This window comes from Dermacentor andersoni, chromosome 10 (genome assembly GCF_023375885.2).
Source record: "Dermacentor andersoni chromosome 10, qqDerAnde1_hic_scaffold, whole genome shotgun sequence".
NCBI lineage: Eukaryota > Metazoa > Arthropoda > Arachnida > Ixodida > Ixodidae > Dermacentor > Dermacentor andersoni.
In genome coordinates, this window is record NC_092823.1 from 8,441,302 (window position 1) to 8,459,932 (window position 18,631).

Here is an 18,631-nt window from a genome sequence, read left to right on the forward strand (position 1 = left end):
GCAGTTAGTACAGCGCTGATTTCAGCTCCGAAGCAAAATCCAGTCGGTCAACAACTTTCACAGTGCCCAAAATAACTGTAGACATAGTTAGCGGGTGGGCAAACAGGAGCATTACAGCTCACTTTCCATTTACTTGGAGTATTCGGATATTAAACCCACAAGCAGAAAAATAAAACGCCCAGCGCATGCCGCTGTCACTGACAAGTAGCGACACTTATTCCGCCGGCTGCAGCAAGAGGCGACGTGGGAGGGTTGAAGCCAAGAAGACACATGTGGTAGCTTTCAGTGCAGCGCAAAAAGAAATCTTATTTCCCGGAAGGAAAACTCCGAGACGGGCTTCTTTTATGTAAGCGCTGCTGTCGAGCCTCAGTGTTGACATCGAGGATTTACGACGTAGTTGGTCTTCGCTTAATTAGGGTAGCTCCCCGTCCGGCTTCGTCCGAACGTGCGTGCGCGTCGGTTCTCGCCCCCGAGGAGTAATTAATTTCCTCGGAAGGGCCTGCATTACGCACACTCGAGGCGCGTTTTCAGCGCCCGTATTTTACGAGGCAGGAGCGATGCGCCGTAAGCTGCCCGAGGCCGCTTAAAAACGCACCGCTCCTTCCCCGTTGATTCCACTGGCCCTCACGGCAGGACCAACACTGGGCGCACGGATTGTCTGCGGGCACAACAGTACGTTGGCATTTTCCTGTGTCTGCTCGTTGCCTGATCTCGCTGCGTGGACGCGGCTTTTGTCGTGATTTTTCTGCCCGTTGCGTAAGACAAGTTTGCAGCATCGGTACATTGCTGTGATTCTCGTATTCTGCAGTACGCCGCAAGATTTTGACCACCTTTATCCTCATCGCAGGCAACGTCCGCAAAAGAGGCAGCTATTAGTGGGGGCGTATTTGGTAAGAAAACTTTTTTTTCCTTCTAGCATACATGAATGAATTGGTCCGCGTCTCTGGGCACATTGAACCACTTGTCAAAACTTTGTGAAAACATCTTGTTTGGCGCAGTTCACAAATTTAAATATACCGCAGAGCTAGAAAGAGGAGAAAATACGAGGCATCACTGACAACTCATTTATTCAGGCTTTGCCGACTTGCTATATAGCAGGGTCTCGACGAAGTACAAGAGCACCAAAGCTGTGAAGAGTTGCCTTATACAAATACACACACACGAAATATGCATACAAATCTGGGCTCGTGTTCAAAAACACTCTTACGCTAAATTTGTTCTTAGAATCAAATTATAGCAAGTCCTGATGCTGAACATAATCTCAGCGCAGGCAGTGAGTCAATGGCAAAAAACACATGTGAACGACCACTATGTGAATTTGACCCCTAGTCATGTCATATGTTGTACCCTGCAATCCTCGTTTTCTCGCCGAGATACAAAGAAATAGTCGAGTCGCTAGTACAATTAGTCACGCTCTGCTATTGAAAATATGTTTCTGCAACATCTTTTCGCGCAGTTTTGTTACTGCTCGCCATTTTTGTCATCGACAGATTAGGCTCCTGATTCGCGAAGTGTTCTGTCGCCTGAAATTTTTTCAAAGGGGATGTTTCAGCCGGTCTTGATGCTGGGCGTACCATAAGCGAAGGTGGTCAGCCAATGGCTAAACATCACTTACGAACTTGATGAATTTGTCCCCACTCTCTACATGGTCATTTACTGACCAAGCACTCTGGCATCTGTAATTATTTTGACATGTTCGTGAAATAGTATTAACACCCTCTGCTTACTTATCACACCTCATTAGGCGAGGACACGACTTCAGCAACAACAATTTCACGCACGGAACTGCAATGCATTTGCACTGTCTTTTAGTGGGCGCACTCTTATCAACCACTGGAGCAGAGAAAATTACTATTCTAGGACTTTGTCCTCTGCAATGTGGTAAACAGATGCCATACCGGCTTTTTACATAGAATGTGCGACCCTGGTTTCGCATTGTCCCACAACCTTCAATATTTTAAAAGCCAGGAAACAAGCAGGTTTTAGTACATTTCTTCTGCAGTGTTTTGATACGATTTGCGAGAATTACCTAAAGTAGGGAAGGCGTAGAGACAAAATACACGAAAGTAAATGACTGGAGGCACAATGATGCCTCAAGTGTTTCTGCAAGTGCATACTATTCTGAATAACTTCAAACAAATGACGAGAAGATATCAACCGGCCGAGTTCACTGTACCCATGGAACCTGCACGCCTGCAGTGTGTTCCTGAGCTTTGGAGAGCCAACTCATTAAATATGCTTGCCAGCGTGAACAGGCAACAACACTTAGGTAACTGTGACATGCTTGCTCTCTGGCGATGCTTCTAATTTGTAGAAAAAAAATCCGTGGTTGATCTGGCCACGCGGCTTTTCAAGAGAGCATAATTTATTAATTATAAATGCGAAATTCATGCGTTCATCAGTGCACTATCTGCGATGGGGCTCTGAGTCACGCTTTAATTATTCAACATTACATAAAGGAACGGCAACACTGCAGCAAAAGAATATGCGGAGGCATTTGCAGTACCCGAGAGCCCTACTGATTGCATAAGCGACCCTCAATTTTTTATACTCTGCGCACAAATTGTTGCTAGGAACAATGTACGCCGCACGACGGTCTTTGTATGCCTGCATTTCCTTCTGATGGAAGGCTTTTTGTCAGAGACTCGGTGCTTACCATCTTTGTGCGCAGCACCTTTGTGTGTAAACACAGCTAAGTATACATGCTATAAGTACTATATGAAGGGTCAGTAGCGCTTGTCCTGCCTTCTCGGCACTTGCTCTCGCCTTTATAGTTGTGTGCTATTTGTATAGGTTAAATTCTATTTGCCTCCTTGTGTTGCGACAGTTTGCCTTTGCACACCATGGCACGATGTCGTACGTTAACTTTGTTGCGTGAAACAGGCCGAGCTCGCATTGCTTGATTTAATTTTCATACTTACATTTACACACAGCAAGAATAAACGCCTCATGCGACATCACACACACCAACAACTGCGTTAGAATGCCACAATGCCTCGTTTTGAATATATATACGATGTGATCATTTTTAAGCTTTCCGGAATTTTTAAAATGTAGCCTGTTGCAGGTAACGTAATTCTGGTCCTTGAGCTGGATAATTTTGAGAGGCGAACATTACTTGCACAAGGAGTCGAAACACATATTCAACTAATTTAGCACACTCGCTAATAATCTTTTAAGTGATTACACTACGGCACATATTGTAATTTATGAATTGTAGCTGATGAGTTTGCGAGGCATATCCACTTGGAGTGAATTTCCAGAATGACACCAGTTTGTAGACATGCGTCTTCAAACTCACCGTAAAAATACACTGTTCCACTTAATTTTTATCAAGACGCTCTTTTATGCATTGAAGCACAAAAGTGACTGGAACGCTTATTTATTTCGCCCCACACTTTGGGAAATATCTCAAAACTAGTGTCATCCTGGAGATTCATTTCAAGTGGATACCTCTGCAAAGTCACTGGCTACAACTTGTAAATTGCAATACGTACTTGAAGTAATGATTAAAGTAATGAAGTAAAGCGAGTTCTGGTTAAACAGCTGAATATGGGTTAAGATTTGTCGGGCTAGTAATGTCCCCCTCTCTGACTAGTTAAGCTCAAGGACAAGAATTACACTATTTGCTAGAGCCAACAAACACTGACACCAAGGACAATATAGAGGAAGAAACTTGTGCTTAATAAATGAAATGAAGAAAAGATAAATTATGGAAATGAAAGTGGATGAAGAAACAAGTGGATGGCGAAAAGGCGCCGCGGTAGCTCAATTGGTAGAGCCTCGCACGCGTAATGCGAAGGTTGTGGGATCGTTCCCCCACCTGCGGCAAGTTGTTTCTTCGTCAACTTTCATTTCCATGTATTTATGGTTTCTTTATTTTATTTATTAAGCCCAAGTAATTTCCCCTGTGTTGTACTTGACATCAGTGTGTGTTGGGTTCTTATGATATGACTAATAAAAATCGGGTCTCTCGGTTAACGCCCTTGCTTTTCGTTTGTTACATAACGAAGGTCTCGAATCCGGCAACATTGATGCCTCCAGGTAGCATGTGTTGGTTGTTCCATGGGTTGCCTTCCCCAAGAAAGATCACGTTCTCGTAACGCTTGCGGAAGAAAGGATGTTCAACATCCGCCTCCAAGGTTTGTTAGTGGTGGCGCTGGCTAACACTCCCAGGGTTCCACTAGGAAACATAAATACCCAAGAAAGTGGATGGGGAAACGGCGCCGCTGTAGCTCCATTGGTAGAGCATTGACCGCGTAATGGGAAGGTTGTGGGATCGTTCCCCACCTGCTGCAAGTTGTTTGTTCATCCACTTTCATTTCCATTAATTTACCGTTTCTTTATTTCATTTATTAGGCAGAACTAATTTCGCCTATGTTGTCCTTGGTATCTGTGTTTGTTGGCTTCTTATGATATGACTAATAAAAATCGGGCCCTACGGTTTACGCCCTTTCTTTCTCATTTATTACTATTTGCTACAGGCGATCTTTAAAAATTCCGGAAAACTTGAAAATGATCACCCGTATACTTCAGAGGTAACGTTGTATAGAAATAATAGCTGGCAAACTTTGGTTTCTAATGCGATAAATTAGCTAGGTTCACTATAAATCGGCATTTTCGTGCAAATACCAGCACTTGTAGAAAAGGGTAATTCTATGAGGAATAGTTGGAGATAGCAGCGGCGTTAGTTGAATGACCGGCATCGGAAAAGTGCTGGTATTTGTACATCACCATTGTACATCACCTCTTTTCACCATAGTCATCATGTAGTCTATCTAATAGCAATATTACATCGATGTGAGTTTCACTCGTACGGACTAGTAACGACGATGTTCAATTTCCGCCATACTTATTTGCGAAAAGGTAATGATGTGATCCAATGGTTGAGAAAGGAGGCATGTGTGCCGTGTCGCTTTATTTAGAAGGAACAACAATATTGCGGGTAGTTGTCATTGCATTTCAGATTGGTTCGTCAATTGTCATCGTCACTTTCAGGAGGTTTTGTGCCGGCCCCGCAGGATAGCATCCAGTTAATTTGCACTTAAATCATTCGCCATAGAGGTAGGTGGCCTTGTATTTTAATATTTCAACTGAAAAACAAAGCTGTAATAACTTTTTTTTTATATATGTGCTCAACAAAACTGCCATACTCAGGGCGGCACCTGATTGGCACAGCATCACATTAAATTCTATACAAAGAAGCTATCACATTTAAACTGCCTCCTTTCAAGTTCCTGCCGTTTCTTTTTGGTCATTCACGATACAGTCACGCATCTACCCCGACCTTCTCCGCCTGTACGTGATTGTGAAATCTTTATGTGACAAAGTGTAACTGATATTGCAAGCTTCTTTCAAATAACATGTTAACAAAGGCCATTGATTACCTAACAACAGAGAAATTACTGTGAAGTTTTCAGCAATCTGGTGAAGGTTTCGTACCAGAACATGATTTTTGTCACTTGCCTTCTTCGACATATAATAAGTGTTCTTGCCACAGCAATCCCTCCTTCTGCCTATAGAATCGCACTACCAACTTTTCTGAAACCTGTTTTCTCTGAGCCACAATACAACTTTCTGAACATTCAGCATGATTTTCGCAGTTATTTAAGTGCGGAAATTATGCCAAAAGTAACTGACCCTGGCAACGTTTAACACCCGAACTCTCTCGAGGGAAGCTAGCCTAGCGCGATTCCTTCAGGAACTATCAGGCATTGTTTGAGATATCATTGGCCTTAATGAGGTTAGAAGAATTGGTGAGGATTATACGATGCTCACAGATGGTCACGTCCACTCCTATAGAGGACTTCCAGATAAGAAGCAGTACGGAGTGGGATTCCTAATCCATAAGGATATAGCCGGCAACATTGACAAACTCTACAGCATTAATGAGAGAAAAGCAGTAGTCGTAATAAAACCCTGTAACAGGTATAGATTAAAGTAGTACAACCCTACGCTCCAAACTCCAATCATGATGATGATGAAATACGTCAGTTTTATGAAGAAGTCGAATTAGCGATGAGAAAAGCATAAACTCAGTATACTTAAGTAATGGACGACTTCAATGCAAAAGTGGGGCAATAGCAGGCTGGTGAACAAGCAAGTGGCAACGACGGCGTCGATTCTAGGACCATTTGAGGAGAGATGTTGGTAGAAATCGCGGAAAGGAATAAGGTGTGAATAATGAAAACGTTCATCAGAAATATATAATTAGCGACCGCGTTGTCTCCTTTATTGCGTGTAGCCTTGGCACAAAACTCTTTTATTATGTGTTATTATTATAATGTTACCTTATTATTATTGTGTCGGATAACCAACTAGCCCTTCAGTTCACTACTCTAAAGTATAGTTCTTCAGGAGGCGTAGAAATAAAAAGTGCACCTGGAAAATCCCTAATGGTGAAACAAGAAACGAAATTGATTTCATACCTTCTGCCAATCCCAGCATAGCGCTGGATGTAGAAGTGTTAGGTAGTCTAAACTGCACTGATCATAGGTTAGTGAGGGTTAGCATTTAGATCAATGTTAAGAATGAAAGAGTAAAATTGGTCAAGAAGAAAGGGGCCAACCTAGAGGCGGAAAGACTAAAAACACACCAATTCAGACTGGTATTCGCAAACAAATGCGCAGCCTTAGAACAGAGCGATGAAGATGACACAGAGTTAATGAATGAAACCGTAGCTAGGCTCGCTTCAGAAGGAGCAACTTAAGTGGGAGGCAAGTCACCAGGACAAGTAGTAGGTAAGCTATCCAGAGTAACAAAGGATCTAATAAAGAAACCACAAAGAATGAAAGTGTCCAACTGAAGATATCAGGTAGAACATGCGGAGCTGTTAAAACTGATCAACATGGGACAATTAAGGGATATCCGAAATTATAACGTCAGAAATACTCAGGAAGGAGTAAAAAATGGACGTAGCATGAAGTCAGTGAGAAGGAAACATGGCTTAAGACAAACGAAGATGTAAGCACTGAAAGAGAAGCAGCGTAATATCATGAGCAATCTCGAATACATTGTCACGTGGTAGTTACAGTAAAGAACACAGTAGTATTACTGTGAAAGGCGAAACTAACTTTCATTGGCGTGAAACAGGCTACAAAAACAGGCTACACCTAAAGCACAACGATAGCGGCGAACGCAGTCGGCGATCGTCGAAAATCTGTTCAGCGGATCAAGAGCGTCGGCTTTTATACATCAGTCGTCGAATGTTCCAGATTCTTCTCTGGGACCCGCGTATCTTCCACAAAGTTCTACACTATTCGTGTCGCACACACTCGCAATCCTATTACACAAGGTTCGGAGACAGACAGCGGATGGAACCATGGATAACATTCCAGTAACTTCCGATGCATGCAGGCGCGTCCTCCGCTGTGCGATAATATTTGTTAGACGGGGACAAGCGGTCAGCCGGAAAAGGCAAACAAGTACACGTGTCAGTATAGTAAAAGCAGTGGAAGAATTCTGTACTGACCTGTGCAGTACCGAGAGCAGCCACGACGCCTCCATTTGAAGTAGTAATGAACAGGCTACAGAGGCTCCTTTTATTACTAGCGATGAAGTTAGAAGGGCTTTGCAAAATATAAAACGCGGAAAAGTGGCAGCAGAAGATGGAACAACAGTGGATTTAATCAAAGATAGTGGAGACATAATGCTTGAAAAACTGGGCGCCCTTTATACCAACTTTCTATCAACTTCCAGGGTCCCAGAGAACTGCAAGAATGCAAACATTATGCCAATCCACAAAAAGAGAGACTTAAAGAATAAAAAAATTATAGGCCCATCAGCTTATTTCAAGTATAATATGAAATCTTTACCAAGATAATCTCCAACAGAATAAGGGCAACAATGGACTTTATCCACATAAAGGAACAACCTGGTTTCAGGAAAGGATACTCTACAATGGATCGCATACACGTCATCAATCAGGTAATCGAGACATCCACAGAGTACAATCAGCCTCTTTATATGGCTTTCATAGATTACGAAAAGGTATTTCATTCAGCAGTGATACCAGCAGCCATACAGGCTTTACGTAATCAAGGAGTACAGGACGCTTAAAGGGACACTAAAGTGAAAACTGGCTTCTTCTGAATCAGTAAATTACCATTCTACAACACCAAAAACAGCACTCTTACAACCATAAGACGTTTGGTAAGCCAGCAAAAGCGCAAGAACGAAATACCGATGGCGACGCCTACTTAAGTTCCCACACCTGGGGGCTGTGACGTCTTGGATTTTGATGGCATCTTCTAGGGCCTACTAATTATATATAGCGGTACAGATTGAGTATATTGTGTTCTAAAGGAACCAAATATTAAACATGGCAAGTTTTGGGAACCTTTATCCAACCAATGCGGCCCAAATGCCAAAACATACTTTAGAACCTCTGACGTCACGCTGACGTGCCGGCGCTGGGGTTCCGGCGCGAAATTCAAATACTGATACTTGGACCTTCATTTTCTCATTTATAATCAAACTATTTTTTTAAAGGACTGCCTGCAGGGCTCTCATACAATCCTTCATTAACCTAAACTGATTTATTGTTTCGCTTTCATCATCATCAGCCAAGTTACGCCCACTGCAGGGCAAAGGCCTCTCCCCTACTTCTCCAACTACCCCGGTCATGTACTAATTGTGACCATGTTGTCCCTGCAAACGTCTTAATGTCATCCGCCCACCTAACTTTCTGCCGCCCCCTACAACGCTTCCCTTCCCTTGGAATCCAGTCCGTAACCCTTAATGATCATCGGTTATCTTCCCTCCTCATTACATGTCCGGCCCATGCCCATTTCTTTTCCTTGATTTCAACTAAGATGTCATTTACCCGCGTTTGTTCCCTCACCCAATCTGCTCTTTTCTTATCCCTTAACGTTACACCTATCATTCTTCTTTCCATAGCTCGTTGCGTCGTCCTCAATTTCAGCAGAACCCTTTTCGTAAGCCTCCAGGTTTCTGCCCCGTAGGTGAGTACTGGTAAGACACAGCTGTTATACACTTTCCTCTTGAGGTATAGTGGAAACCTGCTGTTCATCATTTGAGAATGCCTGCCAAACGCACCCCAGCCCATTCTTATTCTTCGGGTTATTTCAGCCTCATGATCCGGATCCGTGTTCACTACCTGCCCTAAGTAGATGTATTCCCTTACCACTTCCAGTGCCTCGCTAGCTATCGTAAACTGCTGTTCTCTTCCGATACTGTTAAACATTACTTTAGTTTTCTGTAGATTAATTTTCAGACCCACCCTTCTGCTTTGCCTCTCCAGGTCAGTCAGCATGCATTGCAATTGGTCTCCTGAGTTACTAAGCAAGGCAATATCATCAGCGAATCGCAAGTTGCTAAGGTATTCTCCATCAACTTTTATCGCCAATTCTTCCCAATCCAGGTCTCTGAATACCTCCTGTAAACATGCTGTGAATAGCATTGGAGATATCGTATCTCCCTGTCTGACGCCTTGCTTTATTGGGATTTTGTTGCTTTGTTTGTGGAGGATTACAGTGGCTGTGGAACCGCTATAGATATCTTCCAGTATCTTTACATATGGCTCATCTACACCCTGATTCCGTAGTGCCTTCATGACTGCTGAGGTTTCGACTGAGTCAAATGCTTTTTCGTAATCAATGAAGGCTATATATAAGGGTTGGTTATATTCCGCACATTTCTCTATCACCTGATTGATAGTGTGAATATGGTCTATTGCTGAGTAGCCTTTACGGAATCCTGCCTGGTGCTTTGGTTGACAGAAATCTAAGGTATTCCTGATTCTATTTGCGATTACCTTAATAAACACTTTGTAGGCAACGGACAGTAAGCTGATTGGTCTATAATTTTTCAAGTCTTTGGCGTCCCCTTTCTTATGGATTAGGATTATGCTAGCGTTCTTCCAAGATTCCGGTACGTTCGAGGTCATGAGGCATTGTGTATATAGGGCGGCCAATCTTTCTAGGACAGTGTTCCCACCATCCTTCAGCAAATCTGCTGTTACCTGATCCTCCCCAGCTGCCTTCCCCCTTTGCATAGCTCCCAAGGCGTTCTTTACCTCTTCCGGTGTTACTTGTGGGATTTCAAGTTCCTCTAGCCTATTCTCTCTCACCTTATCGTCGTGGGTGTTACTGGTACTGTATAAATCTCTATAAAACTCTTCAGCCACTTGATCTATCTCATCCATATTAGTAACGATATTGCCGGCTTTGTCTCTTAACGCACGCATCTGATTCTTGCCTATTCCTAGTTTCTTCTTCACTGCTTTTAGGCTTCCTCCGTTCCTGAGAGGCTGTTCAATTCTATCCATATTATAGTTCCTTATGTCCGCTGTCTTACGCTTGTTGATTAACTTACAAAGTTCTGCCAGTTCTATTCTAGCTCTAGGGTTAGAGGCTTTCATACATTGGCGTTTCTTGATCAGATCTTTCGTCTCCTGCGATAGCTTACTGGTTTCCTGTTTAACGGCGTTACCACCGACTTCTATTGCGCACTCCTTAATGATGCCCATAAGATTGTCGTTCATTGCTTCAACACTATGGTCCGCTTCCTGGGTTAAAGCCGAATACCTGTTCTGTAGCTTGATCCGGAATTCCTCTAGTTTCCCTCTTACCGCTAACTCATTGATTGGCTTCTTATGTACCAGTTTCTTCGGTTCCCTCCTCAAGTCAAGGTTAATTCGAGTTCTTACCATCCTATGGTCACTGCAGCGCACCTTGCCGAGCACGTCTACATCTTGTATGATGCCAGGGTTCGCGCAGAGTATGAAGTCGATTTCATTTCTAGTCTCACTATTCGGGCTCCTCCACGTCCACTTTCGGCCAACCCGCTTGCGGAAAAAGGTATTCATTATCCGCATATTATTCTGTTCTGCAAACTCTACTAATAACTCTCCTCTGCTATTCCTAGAGCCTATGCCATATTCCCCCACTGACTTCTCTCCGGCCTGCTTCTTGCCTACCCTGGCATTAAAATCGCCCATCAGTATACTGTATTTTGTTTTGACTTTACCCATCGCCGATTCCACGTCTTCATAGAAGCTTTCGACTTCCTGGTCATCATGAATAGATGTAGGGGCGTAGACCTGTACAACCTTCATTTTGTACCTCTTATTAAGTTTCACAACAAGACATGCCACCCTCTCGTTAATGCTATAGAATTCCTGTATGTTACCAGCTATGTTCTTATTAATCAGGAATCCGACTCCTAGTTCTCGTCTCTCTGCTAAGCCCCGGCAGCACAGGACGTGCCCGCTTTTTAGCACTGTATATGCTTCTTTTGGCCTCCTAACTTCACTGAGCCCTATTATATCCCATTTACTGCCCTCTAATTCCTCCAATAGCACTGCTAGACTCGCCTCACTAGATAACGTTCTAGCGTTAAACGTTGCCAGGTTCATATTCCTATGGCGGCCTGTCCTGAGCCAGGTATTCTTAGCACCCTCTGCAGCGTTGCAGGTCTGACCGCCGCCGTGGTCAGTAGCTTCGCAGCTGCTGGGGACTAAGGGCCGGGGTTTCATTTTTGTGTTCATATAGGAGGTTGTGGCCAAGTACTGCACCAGGGGGACCAATCCTGCTCTGGTGAGAGAGTGCGTTACCGGTTCTGGTCACCGGGATCAGGCCGCACTCCAGGCCTGTTTGTGCAATTTTCTCAACACACGGTATTTTTTTGTATTTTCCGGTGGAGAATTGTGCGGCACCGGGATTTGAATCACGGTCCTCTTGCACGGGAGGCGGATACTCTACCGTCCCCGCAGGAGTTAAATTAAAAATTAAATTATGGGGTTTTACGTGACAAAACCACTTTCTGATTATGAGGCACGCCGTAGTGGAGGACTCCGGAAATTTCGACCACCTGGGGTTCTTTAACATGCACCTAAATCTAAGTACACGGGTGTTCTCGCATTTCGCCCCCATCGAAATGCGGCGGCCGTGGCCGGGATCCGATCCCGCGACCTCGTGCTCTGCAGTCTAACACCATAGCTACTGAGTAACCACGGCGGGTCCCGTAGGAGTTGTACGCCTCATTTAACCTACAGTGGTGCCCTATTTGATCAGTCAAGGTGGACCAATCTGAGCTCGGTTATATCGCACGGATGGCACTCGGCTAGAGAACCTGGTATTTATGACCTGCACATGTGTGGCCATACATAATTGAAGATATATATCTTTCTTTTTTTTTTATTTTAGGAGGGTTCGGGTACAGTGATAAAATAAAGGAAAAGACATTAAAAAGAAAGAAAAAAACGAAAGAAAAAGGAAAAAAAAAAGGAACATAAGAGGTGATTTGAACTCGTGACCGTTGGATGTTGCCCGGAAAGATAGCTCAGTCGGTTGGTTCGTCAGGCCCCAGGTTACTTTAAAGCGCCATAGCTCCTGCTCCGAGCCTCATACTTACGTGTAAAGGGACTGATGTTGTCCGCGATAGTCGGTTGGAAGGCATACATTCTTGACATGCAACTGGTTGGAAGGCATACATTCTTGGAAAAATGGCTGCCCGAGGAGAAGAGCGAACTCAGCGGCTTTAGAGACTAGGAAAACTGCCTTAATGTATTTAGACTTGAGGGAAAGCTTCGTTAAAAAACTATAACACGGCAATCAGCACTCGAATACGACTAGAGAAATTAGTGAGACGTGGAAAATTTCCTTGAAATAAATATGGTTTGCGAGACAAATGCTTGTAGGTATTGAACCTCTTAAAAGATGAGGGGGAAATATGCGCTCAACGAAGCTTTCCCTCAAGTCTAAATGTTTTAAGGCAGTTTGTCGTGTGCGTATCATGGCCACGCACGCTTATATCGCCTTCCGTTGCTCTACCACGGGTGCGCTTTTAAACCACGGCGCTGCAATATGGCTTTCCATTCCTTCCTTCTTCTCCGCCCTTAAATTGGCTCTCTTAACTACTACACGCAGAGACAAAGCAACAGCGCGCGCATGCGATCCCATAAATGAGATGAAAAAGAAAAATATATATATATATATATTTATATACATATATATATATATAGAGAGAGAGAGAGAGACAGAGAGAGAGAATTATCAGTCATAGCTCTCGTAGTGTAGCCCTCTGGGCCGTTTCCTTTTTTTTTTCTTTCGAAAGTAGTCCTATTAGGGTTATTATAATTACACGAAGGTATTTCGCCCTCGTCAGCAGCAGTCCTTGAGATAGTTATTCTGGCGGCTAGCTTCCCACGCTATGCGTGCCGCCCGCGCACCTGGTTAAGCTGTTCCTAGACGCTAGAGTTATACTATGTCTGCGCAACCTTGAGCGATCGGAAAGCGCGTTTTCCCCTCTTGGCCGGCAGAGAGGGGAGGCTTTGTGTCCGGTCCGCAGAGCCCTCCCCATCTCAGTAAGGTGCCTGGTGGTGGTCCCGTGCAGACGATGCCCTCTCGTTTCGCTTTAGTGTCCCTTTAGGTAAATATTTTATAAAATATCTACACAGATTCCACAGCAACCTTAATTCTACACAAGAAGAGTAGGAAGATCCCTATAAAGTAAAGGGTGAGACGAAGAGACACAATTGCTCCTATGCTAGCCACTGCGTGCTTGGAAGAAGTATTCAAGCTACTAAACTGGGAAGGCTCAGGAGTAAGGATCAACGGCGAATATCTCACCAACCTTCGATTTTCATATGACATTGTCCTGTTGAGCAACACTGGGGACGAGTTACAACAAATGATTCAGGAAGTTAACAGAGAGTGTAACATTGGGAATAAAGAATTATATGGAGAAGACAACGATAATGATGAATAGCTGTGCAAGGGAGCAAGAGTTGTGGATCGCCAGTCAGCTATTAGATTTTGTGAAGGAGTACGTTTACCTAGGTTATTTGCTCACAGGTCAATTACTCACTTTACTAGGTCAATTACTCACTTTGCTCTACCAACGCTTCCACATCCTGCACTATGCTGGGATCGTCAAAAAGCATGAAATCAATTTCATTTCTTGTATCACCATTAGGGCTTTTCCAGGTCCACTTTTTGTTCCAACGCTTCCTGAAGAAGGTGTTCATTATTCGCACCTTATTCCTTTCCGGGAATTCTACTAACATCGCTCCTCAAGTGTCCCTAGAATTCATACCGTAGTTGCCAATTGCTTAAAGATCATGGTCAATAGCCGGGCACGGGAACGAGAGTCCAGGATCCAGTCATCCTCTAGAGTCTGCGAAGGAGTACGTTTACCTAGGTGAGTTGCTCACAGGGGACCCTGATCATGAGAACAAAATTTACTGAAGAACATAAATGGGTTGGAGCGCATACGGCAGACATTGTCATATCGTGACTGGAAGCCAACCGTTATTATTGAAAAGAAAGGTGTGCAATCAATGTAATGGGGCAGGAACATAACATATCGGGCAGAAACATGGATTGACCAAGAAGCTCGAAAACAAGTTAAGGACCCCGCAAAGAGCGGTGGAACGAAAAATGTTAGGCATAACGTTAAGAGACAGGAAGCCCGCGGTGTGGATCAGAGAGCAAACGGTGACAGCCGATATTCTAGTTGACATTAACATAAAAAAATGGAGCTGGGCACGTCATGGAATGCGTAGGTTAGATAGCCGGTGGACTACTAGGTTTACAGAAATGGTGCCACGGGAAGGCAAGCGCTGTCGGTGACGGCAGAAGACTAGGTGGGGTGTTGAAATGAAGAAATTAGCAGGTGCTAGGTGAAATCGGTTAGTGCGGGACAGGAATAATTAGAGTTTGCAGGGAGGGGCCTTGGTCTTGCAGTGAACATAAAATAGGCAGATGATGATGAAGTTCAATATTGCGCATATTTCTAGAGCTGATTCATTATCTACTTGCACACCCCTTATACACTAGTGAACAAGAAAATGTCAAAGAAAACAATGTCAAGGGAATACAGGCAGCTTTGCCTGTTTTCATTTTCATCGTTCATTTTCATGAACAGTCCAAAGTCGCGTTTTATCAAAACATGACTTCGTAATATTGTAGATTACATTAGGCCAAATTGCACTTGCAAATACTAACCGATTTCCGCAAGAGACGATAGATTGGGTTGATTTTCAAATAGAAGGAAAAGCCGCGGAGAATAGCGTTCCTTCTCCAGCAGGAGAAGGAACGCTATTCCGTAAAACGGAATAACGAATGGACCGTAAAACGTAAAATTATTCTATTTGGTCGACTAGTCTGGTTGTTCGGGCGTGTTGGTAAGACCTGACAACAATGTAAGGCGCACAACCAGACGAGGGCTGTGGAAGAAGACGGGTGACATAATTGGAAATTGCTAACTTGCGAATTCTTGCAAGTTAGCGTTCGTGTGTCGGCCGTCTTCTGTCACCGTCCTCGTGTGGTTGCGCTCATAAAGTTTTTGTTCTGTTATTCCATTTTAATTTTATTCCAATGTTCTGATGTCAAAATGACGTAACTGCGACGCAAGCAAAGTGCTGCGACAACAAGCGTTGTTTGAACACACCAATAAAACCCTTGCCTTGTTTATAGGAGGCCAATATTATTTGCTTCGAACGCAAATACTATATTCTCCTGGGCACGTTTTTCTTATCTAATTGGCTGACAAGAAGCGAGAAGTGCGTAGTAATGCAGATCGGTTTGAAAGGTTTTCCCTAGCGACCGGATGAGGAGCCACCGTCTGGAATTGGTCTGCTGGACTTTGCTTAATTGCCAGTCGCTCGTTCAAAATCACGGTGGCGTGAAAGGGAACTTTAAAAATGTCGTCAACACGGACTCTCAGCGACGAGTTGGCAGAGCAATGTCGCGTACTTTCGGAAAGGGCTTGGCGCCGTCATTATTTCATTAAAATCTTCTCATTATGCGCAGAAAAATCCATTCTTCCCGGCAGTTCCCAAAAACCAGTGCTAGATTGACCGGTGGGCAGCCATCTCTTATTGTCGAGTTGGGCAGCCAACTCGAAACTCTCCGCCTAATTAAAAAAACAAACAAAAAAGACAAGCCGTTTTGTTTGGCCTTCTTACGCTTTTTTTTTTTTTTTTTTTGCGTGCGCGTCTCATTCACGTGGTGAGTGTTCGCGGTTCTGCGACATCGCTTTACAGACAGAAATGTTTCACCAGTAGCGGAGGCTAATTGCCAAAAAGGCATAGTATCGGAAAAATTAATTTTTATTTTGCTCGGCCATATCATGGCATATAATCAGTGTAATAACGCTCTACGAAAAATTCGCAGTTATTCCCTACGTAATTAAAGCTTCGCATGGCGTCAAAAATATGGCAACACTCTATGGCGTTCGGGTGGCATTTTCTGCACCACACAGGCTTAGTCGCATTTGCTCCATTGTTGGCAGAAGAGCTTAAGCCACGTCTTTGGGTAATAGAACATGCGTCCCGAAACACATTAGTCGTTTTGTCGATGTTGTGTCTCAATAGCACTATACGAAATTCTTCTAAGCGGTGGTCATATGTGTACATTGACCACAGCGTTTGGCCACAGCGATTGGCCACAGCGGGAGGCGACGTTTCAACGTACGCCTCAGAGAGCAAACAAAAAGTTATTAAACGGCGCGTCATCCTCTCCTCTTGCATCACATTTCAAATCGTGTCCGTGTAAACCCATCTTCGAAAACATGGTCATTTTGTTCCGTCACCTTAACCAAATTACAAGAGAAATTTTGGAAGCCTATCATATTGTAACGAACAATTAAGGGAGTCCAGACACAACTATTTATTGTGGGCTAACTTGTGCCCTGGGGGTAAATAAAAAGGACTGCCGCGTTCTGAAGAGGAGATCAAGAATGCCTTCTTCTCTCTCGAGCGTCGCTTCACCTCTTCTTCTTGTAGACGCTGACAACGGCAATCTACGATGCAAGTGCGTGCGGCGAAAACACGTGCCATCATTTCGTCTTCTTTTTCTCCAATACGCCGTTGTCCTCTTGAGGGGTGCATGAACCTGCGCGCGTTGTTTAAATATGTTTCTGCCTTGTGTCATTATCCCCCCTCCAAAACGCATCGTCCCGATGCGTACAGCGACTAAATTGTTCACAAGCTGTTGTTCATACTAAAGTGGTGTATCGCACAGAATAGATGTTTGGTCGAACATTCACTGCCTGTCATAATATGGCTTCAGTCTGACCACATGTACAGTTTCCGTGCGACGCCGGCATCGTGATGAGCTCACTTGTCCTTCTGGCGTAACTTCGTAGTTCAGCGGACTGATGCGGCGAAGTACTCGGTAAGGGCCGAAATAACGGCGCAAGAGCTTTTCGGACAGGCCGCGCGTCCGCACGGGAGTCCACACCCATACTCTGTCGCCTGGGGCATACTCGACTTCCCTTCGCCGCAGGTTGTATCGGTCCGCGTCGATGCGCTGCCTTTGTTGAATGCGATGTCGCGCCAGCTGACGTGCTTCTTCGGCCCTCTCTGTAAAGTCGCTGGTGTCAGGGTTCTGTTCTGTACTGTCGCTGACAGGGAGCATTGCATCCAAGGGTGTGGTGACTGTTCGACCAAAAACAAGCTGGAATGGCGTTACCTGAGTGGTCTCTTGCAATGCAGTATTGTAGGCGAATGTTGCATAGGGCAGTATCTTGTCCCATGTACGGTGCTCTAAGTCTACGTAAATTGACAACATATCGGTCAGCGTCCTGTTCAATCGCTCGGTTAGCCCATTTGTTTGAGGGTGATAGGCAGTTGTTTTCCTGTGGCTGGTATGAGTCAGTTTCATAATGGATTGCGTCAAATCGGCTGTGAACGAAGTTCCTCGGTCCGTGATAATAATTGCAGGGGCACCGTGTCGTAATACTATCTTGGTCACAAAGAATTCAGCCACTTCGACAGCCGTTGCACTGATGAGAGAGGATGTCTCGGCATATCGGGTTAGGTAATCCGTGGCTACTACAATCCATCGTTTCCCCGATGACGATGTCGGAAAGGGACCGAGCAAGTCCATTCCTACTTGTTCGAACGGGGCTCCTGGGGGTTCTATTGGTTGAAGGAGGCCTGCGGGTTTTAATGGAGGCGTTTTGCGTCTTTGGCAATCCCGACATGTTCGTACATAATGCTGTACTGAAGTCAATAGCTTTGGCCAGTAGTACTTAGCATGAATTCGGGCGAACGTTCTGCTCACTCCGAGGTGTCCTGCTGATGGGTCATCGTGACAGGCTTCCAAGATTTCGGATCGCAAAGCTGAAGGAACGACGAGTAGAAATTTCTCTGTGCTGTGCTCAAAATTTCTTTTGTACAGGACACCATTTCTCATCACATACGATGACAAGCCCCGGCAGAAAACTCGCGGAACATGGACGGGGTGTCCCTCGAGGTGCCTGATGAGTAGGAGCAACTCAGCGTCAGACTGTTGGTGTTCGGCCATCTCAGATGTGGTCACGGCTCCAAGAAACGGAAAGTCGTGTCCATCTTTCACAGGAGCAGATTCGACCGGCGCACGTGATAAACAATCAGCGTCACTGTGCTTGCGACCTGACTTGTACACGACCGTTATGTCGTATTCCTGCAGCCTCAGACTCCATCTAGCAAGTCGTCCAGAAGGATCTTTCAGGTTTGCAAGCCAGCACAGTGAGTGATGGTCGCTGATTGCTCGGAACGGTCTACCGTATAAGTATGGCCGGAATTTTCCTATGGCCCATATTACAGCGAGGCATTCTTTTTCGGTGGCTGAATAGTTGATTTCAGCCCTCGAAAGAGTGCGGCTGGCGTATGCAATCACTC

At 44.5% G+C, this 18,631-nt stretch overlaps 1 long non-coding RNA gene across 1 annotated transcript in view; it reads left to right on the forward strand.

Moving 5' to 3' along the window:
* Window positions 1–538: 538 nt before the first annotated feature.
* Window positions 539–18,631, forward strand: part of LOC140213494 (uncharacterized) — a 36,227-nt gene continuing 18,134 nt past the window's right edge. Inside the window, exons 1-3 of the long non-coding RNA XR_011890339.1 lie at window positions 539–672; window positions 809–890; window positions 4,999–5,064. This is a non-coding gene — a long non-coding RNA (uncharacterized lncRNA). The remainder of the gene's footprint in view (window positions 673–808; window positions 891–4,998; window positions 5,065–18,631) is intronic.